This window comes from Schistocerca gregaria, chromosome 3 (assembly GCF_023897955.1).
Source record: "Schistocerca gregaria isolate iqSchGreg1 chromosome 3, iqSchGreg1.2, whole genome shotgun sequence".
In the NCBI taxonomy this organism is placed as follows: Eukaryota; Metazoa; Arthropoda; class Insecta; order Orthoptera; family Acrididae; genus Schistocerca; species Schistocerca gregaria.
The window spans coordinates 548,520,635-548,527,920 of record NC_064922.1 but is presented as its reverse complement, the minus strand read 5'-3'; the positions used below and the strand labels follow the sequence as shown (position 1 = coordinate 548,527,920).

At 36.3% G+C, this 7,286-nt stretch overlaps 1 pseudogene; it reads left to right on the top strand.

Moving 5' to 3' along the window:
• Positions 1–1,204: 1,204 nt before the first annotated feature.
• Positions 1,205–1,322, top strand: LOC126356594 (5S ribosomal RNA; annotated as a pseudogene).
• The last annotated feature ends 5,964 nt before the right edge of the window (positions 1,323–7,286 follow it).

Genomic DNA, 7,286 nt, shown 5'->3' with positions numbered 1-7,286 from the left:
CATTGTCAAAACACCAGTCAGAGGACAGGAATTTCTTGATGTGAAAGGAGAGATGGAAATTTCTTGAAACAATATCAGGAGTGTATACTGGGTGATCAGACAGCTGCTAGCTGAGTTTATGCAAAACAGTTGCTGTGTGCTGAACCATATATGGATGAGAATTTTCATGGAACAGCACTTCACCTGCAGTATCACATTTTCTGCATTGTTTCTCAATAACAGTCAACACTCACTGTTTCACCTCTGGGCAGGAAGTCAATGAGCAGAATGCCCTCCCTGTCGCAGAACACCATGCACGTCACTTTCTGCATCGACACAATCTGTTTGAATTTCGTCTTAACCAGAAATTCACTGTGACGTCAAAGCATTGACTGTCGCTATGTTTATGCAGTCAAGTGAGAAATCCATGTCTCTTCACCCATGATGATCCTGTCGAGGATCTCGTCCCCATCATCGTGATACCACTGTAGAAAAGTCAGAGCTGCTCCAAAGTGTTTTATTTTGTCAAAGAGTGTCAGCATTTTCTGCCCCCTGGTCACGATATCTACAGAAAACGAATGTTGAGGTCTTAATCGTGAAGTGAAAGTTCTCCAGGATGCACTGCCACAACAGCTCTGCCAGGTGATCATTGATGAGGGATGGTCACCCATTGCACTCAACATCATGGACACTTTATCGACCTTTGGAGAAAAACCTACACCAGCAATGCACGATGTGTTTGATATGATGTTCTGCCAATAGAAATGACATAGAAGATGATGAATTTCAATGGGGGCTATGTTTTGCACATCAGCGAACCTTATCACTAACCAAACCTCGCAGGCAAAGGGAAAACAAGTAAGAGACGCCACTTCAGGGTACTGCTGCTCCAGTACTGGCAGCAGGCGGAAATTGTCTGGCCAGCATTTGATTGTTATGTCATAGATCTGTTGTGCATGTGCAATTTTCCCAACTAAATATGTTTGCTTTAAAGGAAACAACATCTCAAATGACCTGAAATTTTTCAATCTGATATTGTTAAACTAGTTAAATGAAACAGAATAAAGCTGAAAAATTAAAAATATGAATTTAAAAAATGAAAGAAACAACTGAGAACAAACTCTGTGAGCCATAAAAAAGACCAACCTGGAATTTATGCAATAAAAAAAGTTAAAGAAGGAAGTGAACGTTTAGATGATAATATGATAAAAGGTATTGAAGGAATGGCAACAGCCTAGCCGCAGTGGATACACCGGTTCCCATCAGATCACCACAGTTAAGTGCTGTCGGGCATGGCCGGCACTTGGATGGGTGACCATCCGGGTCGCCATGTGCTGTTGCCATTTTTCGGGGTGCATTCAGCCTCTTGATGCCAATTGAGGAGCCACTTGACCGAATAGTAGCGGCTCTGGTCACAGAAAAGCAGGCTAACGACCAGGAGAGCAATGTGCTGACCACACACCTCTCCTATACGCATCCTCATCTGAGGATGACACGGTGGTCGGATGGTCCCGATGGGCCACATGTGGCCTGACGATGGAGTGACATTGAAGGAAACAGAATATCGGAAAAACAAGTTGTTCTTATCGTTATCAACACTTACAAACATTTGAAGATATACCACACATTAATTATATATTAAGCAAATAAGAGATACAATATGTATTGAATAAATATGAAGAACAGAATAAAAGTAGAGTTAAAAAGAATTAAAACTGAAATAATGTTCAAATATATTAATAAGAGAGAAGACTTTGGATTAAGACTGGTTGTTATCTTTAAATATATTGCTAATTTACCAGGAAGATTTGATGGAGAAAAATTAATGATTGGTGAAGACGGTCCAAAGGTACGGATGGACTGAAGAATTTTTTTAGCTAAGCAATATTACTATAGGTGATGAAGTAAATGCAAATTTTGATTTTTGTGATTTATGAGATTATGCAAATATATAGTATGTGACTCAAGAAATCCATATTATAATAAGACTCCAAACGAAATAAACTTAACTAGAGGTATTAAACACAATAATCTGATAATAGAAATTGTTGAAGTCTATTTTCCAAAATTAGTGGCAGATTCTTCAAGTTATGAGTAAACAAGGGAATGTTTAATAAAAAAAGGTACAGAAAAACCAGTTGAATATGTTTGGATATGTGTTATGATTTAATCAATAGATCAGTTGTAATATATGGTGAAGAATTAGCTGGAAATAAGAATTATCATAATGAATAAGTTCATGTATCAGAAATGTTAACTAGTAAAATAAATGATTTTGCCATAAATAATGCTAAAGATTTACCTTATTTAATTAATTTTTTAACAATTATACCATTCATAGGGAAACTGAAAAATATGGAAAAGGATTAATTAGCACATTAATTACCATTCGAAGTGGATATTCCCAAGTATAATTATTATGTTCCACAAACAAAATTAGAAGACAGATTAGCAAGAAGAGATCAAGGTACAAATAACTTAGATGAAGGATGTAAAAAACATTATATTTGTTCAAGAGACCATATTTTCAAATTGAAAAATTGAAAAAATTTTAGTCACTATAAGTCTGTGAAAGTGTAAACAGATTATACAGAAATGTACAAGAAAGATTTTCAAGAACTTATAAAAAGATTTAATATTAACCATTACTCAACTTTTTCAATATTAAAAGCATCTGTAGATGAAAGATTTTACACAACATTGAAGGAAAAAAATGTGGTAAAATTTGCTCTTCAATATAATTATAAATGGGGTGATTTGGTTAAGAATATGGTAGGTGAATATAATAATACAATACATTCAGCAGTATAAGCGAAATGTAAAGATGAAGATTAATTCAATTCAAATCTAAGTGAAAAATGAATACTTAGGAGGAAGCTGTATTAAATTAAAGATGCTCAGTAGAGTGGTATCATGCTGAAAAATGTGAATGTTTTGGGATGATGAAGAAGATCATTATTTAAATAATATTTATATAAAGCAATTTAAAATTCACATAAAACTGATAAATATTTAAATATTGAAATGTTATATTTTATTGTTTTAATAAATGTTACACTACATTCACAACATAGCTACATTAGATGTGAGGGTAAATTTGCATGGGACTGACATTGTAAGATAGTCTAAGAAAATATTTGGCAAATCTAATGAAACAACATTACTTTTATATGTATATATTGTGTTGTTTATTTATTGTTATTTAAAGAAGTACATGGGGAGTTGGATGTTACAAAATAATGGTAAAACTATATTGAGATTAGTAATTGAAGGTTTTATTGTTATATATTTAAGGGTTAAAACTATCATATGTGAAAGGTCTAGGCTTTTCCTGAAGATGCTATAATTTTATTATTATGAGAAGAATTGTATTACCCTACAAAACATTGAAGCAGTTAGGCATATGCACTGCCAATCTTTTCCCTTGTCGTTTCGTTTCTGGAACACTTTTTATCAGAGAAGTTGCACAGTAGACTGACCCAATTGATTGCATTGTTGTATGGTTTTCTGGTGCACCATGCCTTTTACATTTCTGGAAAGCCTTTTCTATAGAATTAATCATACAACATACAGATTCAAGTGGAGGAGTGAGATCATGTAATGGCACTCTCATTTCTCATTATTTTGATAAAAGAATTGTCCAAATGATGTAGAAATACGTAACTAATTAACTAATTTAAAATACTAACTTTTTGTGATAACAGTGGTGCAGTGTATGGAGCAAGATGACAATTATTAATACTGCAGTAATAAGTCATCTCATGTAAATCATAGGTGCAGATGCAAGGCGTTTCTAGTCTAAGATACAGTCTTGCAAGAAATACATGATCTTACTTCAAGAATATTTTTAAAAGGTAGATATATGATATGTTTGGTCTTTCTAAATAATATGAGAAATGAAAAATCTGTGGCGGCATTTTTGCACCACATTCTCAACTGTACAGCTTCAAAAAGGGCAGGATATTGGCAATTTGTTAGTATTATTCGTGTAAAAGAACATCAGATCTGAGTTAACATAAACTGTGTTGAAAAGTGATTTTGATTTAATGTGTTGACAGTTACTTATAAAAGGCGTTACGATTTTATTTCAAGGAGGAGGAGGAGGAGGAGGTGGAGAAGGAGAAGGAGCAGGAGGTTGGTATTTAATGTTCCATCGATAATGAGGTCATTGGAGCTAGGATTAGATGAGGATGGAGAAGGAAAGAGCTCATGCCCCTTCAATGGAACCATCCCAGCATTTACATTATGCAATTTAGGGAAATGAAGGAAAACCTAAATCAGTATGGCTGCATGCGAGTTTGAACCGTCATTCTCTTGAATGCAAATGCAGTGTGCTAACCACTGCACTACCCTGCTCAGTAAGTTATTTCAAGTACCTATAATTCTTTGCTTAAGTCCTGTATTTAAAATATTTATTAAGTGTAAAAGTAAATGCATTTAACGTAATGTTTGTGTGGTTCATTAACATAAAAAAGTGGGAACATACATCTTCGTTTGGTAGCATTCAAACAGTGCTTCCTTCAATTCAATTGCTAAAGTACTCAAAATTAAAATAAATTCAGTCTGATGACAATAGCTATCTTCATTTTTCTTTCCAAGGTTCGTAGATTAAGAGAAGTCATATGAAGTGTATATTTTGATAGGAAACATTAGTTACCAAAACGACACTAAATGTAAGATGTAAAGTTTATATCTAGTTTCTGTATACAACGAACCCATAATTATCAAAATATCCACGGATGTACTGCCGGTCTATAGTGTCCACTACATGCTCTGGAAGATAATAGCCTAATTAATATTCACACAATTACAAACACATTTAACATTCGGAAGAGAGTCCAGTTTATTTAAAAACAGTTTCCAAAGTGTTAATTTTGTTTTCGTTTGCTAGTGCAAAAGTACAAGGATACAGTACTAGAAGTGGCTAAGGAATGTCTTGGAACAGTAGTGTGTAAAAGTAGGATGAAGCAAACAGCTTGGTGGAATGACACAGTCAAGGCAGCCTGTAAAAGGAAAAAGAAGGCATATCAAAAATGGCTACATACTAGAACTCAGGTAGACAGAGAAAGTTATGTTGAAGAAAGAAACAAAGCCAAACAGATAATTGCAGCATCCAAGAAGAAATCTTGGGAAGACTTTGGAAACAGGTTGGAGACTATGGGTCAAACTGCTGGAAAACCATTCTGGAGTGTAATTAGCAGTCTTCGAAAGGGAGGTAAGGAGGAAATGACAAGTATTTAGGACAGGTCAGGAAAACTGCTGGTGAATCCTGTGGATGCCTTGGGCTGATGGAGGGAATATTTTGAAGAGTTGCTCAATGTAGGTGAAAATACGATCAGTAATGTTTCAGATTTCGAGGTAGAATGGGATAGGAATGATGATAGAAATAGGATCACATTTGAGGAAGTGGAGAAAATGGTCAATAGATCGCAGTGCAATAAAGCAGCTGGGGTGGATGAAATTAAGTCGGAACTCATCAAATACAGTGGATCGTCAGGTCTTAAATGGCTACACAGGATAATTAAAATTGTCTGGGAGTCGGGACAGGTTCCATCAGACTGGACAAAAGCAATAATCACACCAATCTTTAAACATGGAAACAGAAAAGATTGTAACAGCTACAGAGGTATCTCTTTAATCAGCGTTGTGGGTAAAATCTTCTCAGGTATTGTTGAAAGAAAATTACGAGTATTAGTTGAAGACCAATTGGATGAAAATCAGTGTGGGTTTAGGCCTCTTAGAGGTTGTCAGGACCAGATCTTTAGCTTACGGCAAATAATGGAGAAGTGTTATGAGTGGAACAGGGAATTGTATATATGCTTTATAGATCTAGAAAAGGCATATGACCGGGTCCTAGGAGGAAGTTATTGTATGTTCTACGAGATTACGGAATAGGACGCAAGCTTTTGCAAGCAATTAAAGGTCTTCACATGGATAGTCAGGCAGCAGTTAGAGTTGACAGTAAATTGAGTTCATGGTTCAGAGTAGTTTCAGGGGTAAGACAAGGCTGCAACCTGTCTCCACTGTTGTTCATATTATTTATGGAACATATGTTGAAAACAATAGACTGGCTGGGTGAGATTAAGATATGTGAACACAAAATAAGCAGTCTTGCATATGCGGATGACTTAGTTGTGACGGCAGATTTAAAGTTTGCAAAGTAATATTTCTGAGCTAGATCAGAAATGTAAGGGCTATGGTATGAACATTAGCATCTCCAAAACGAAAGTAATGTCAGTGGGAAAGAAATATAAACCGACTGAGTGCCAAATAGGAGGAACAAAGTTAGAATAGGTGGACAGTTTCAAGTACTTAGGATGCATATTCTCACAGGATAGCAACATATTGAAAGAACTGGAAGCGAGGTGTAGCAAAGCTAATGCAGTGAGCGCTCAGCTACGATCTACTCTCTTCTGCAAGAAGGAAGTCAGTACCAAGACTAAGCTATCTGTGCACCGTTCAATCTTTCGACCAACTTTGTTGTATGGGAGCGAAAGCTGGGTGGATTCAGGTTACCTTATCAACAAGGTTGAGGTTACGGATATGAAAGTAGCTAGGATGATTGCAGGTACTAGTAGATGGGAACAATGGCAGGAGGGTGTCCAAAATGAGGAAATCAAAGAAAAACTGGGAGTAAACTCTATAGATGTAGCAGTTAGGGCGAACAGGCTCAGATGGTGGGGTCATGTTACACGTATGGGAGAAGCAAGGGTACCCAAGAGACTCATGGGTTCAGCAGTAGAGGGTAGGAGGAGTCGGGGCAGACCAAGGAGAAGGTACCTGAATTCGGTTAAGAATGATTTTGAAGTAATAGGTTTAACATCAGAAGAGGCCCCAATGTTAGCACTGAATAGGGGATGATGGAGGAATTTTATAAGGGGGGCTATGCTTCAGACTGAACGCTGAGAGGCATAATGAGTCTTAAATGGTGATGATGATGATGCTAGTGCGAAGTTAGAGACTACAAAAGACAGCTAAGTTTGTAGCAAGGTTACGTAGTGTAATAGATACAACTAGCCACTAAGGGACTGATGACCCTAGTAGTTTAGTGCCTTTAACTACCAAGCCAACCAACTAGCTAGCCACTCGTAATAAATGGCGATAAGAGTAGACTGTATTTTAGAATAGAGGATGCAGAGACAGTGGACAGTTAGCTGCATTTTGGGAAAGACAGCAAAATTCTTGTTTAGCGAGTCAGCTTAAAATGAAATAAAGTAGTTAGTCGCTCACTGATTTAATTCAGGTGCATGCAGTTCAACAATTCATATAACACATTTAAGCATACTGAGTAGAGCTGAGTTGCTTCT